This window comes from Alosa alosa, chromosome 2 (genome assembly GCF_017589495.1).
Source record: "Alosa alosa isolate M-15738 ecotype Scorff River chromosome 2, AALO_Geno_1.1, whole genome shotgun sequence".
Taxonomy (NCBI): domain Eukaryota; kingdom Metazoa; phylum Chordata; class Actinopteri; order Clupeiformes; family Clupeidae; genus Alosa; species Alosa alosa.
In genome coordinates this window covers 20,970,077-20,970,814 of record NC_063190.1, presented here as the reverse complement: position 1 = coordinate 20,970,814, position 738 = coordinate 20,970,077, and positions in this window count along the sequence as shown.

Below are 738 nucleotides of genomic sequence, written 5' to 3'. Positions count from 1 at the left end.
AATTTATATAGCTGTAAACCACCTTCTGTAAACCAACTGTATACTACTGTCTACACTGCACTATATATCCTGTCCTGTCTATGCACCACCTGTCTTTGCACTGCTTTTTTGCACTTCTGGTAAGGCACAAACTGCCTTTCGTTGTCTTTGTACCTGTACTCTGCACAATGACAATAAAGTTGAATCTAATCTAATCTAAACACATTTTGTCTTTAACTAGCTTCTTTAGTTTTAAATGGAATAACAACTCCTGGACAGCCATCCACTGCAGTTATAACAGCTGTAAACAATCTGATCCACACTGAATCAGCAAAGTCAAACTCATTAATTAGGTGAATAAAATGATTAAAGGACAACAGACAAATGTTTTTTGTATTCTGTATGATATGACAGTCCCTACATTAGTTTGAAAGGTGCTCTGGTCTTCTTTGTTATGAATAACCAGATACTATTTTGCATTGGCAAAAGGGCTGAATGTCTTTAGTATAAGTGTTGTTATTTTAAACAATCATTAACTAACTGGTATTCTTCTTCACAATAATGGATGTGTTTTTTATGTCATCCCAAACAGGTCAAGCAGTGTGTGCTCTGTCTGATGGACTCTTTTTTACAAGTGCCTTCTCGTGTGTCATCATATTGTTCAGGGACAAAAGGCAAAAATCACACTGATGGTTAAATCTGGCACATCATTCCCATTCAACTCTAACTGTCCCCCTCTTTATAAACACAACCTTAGAT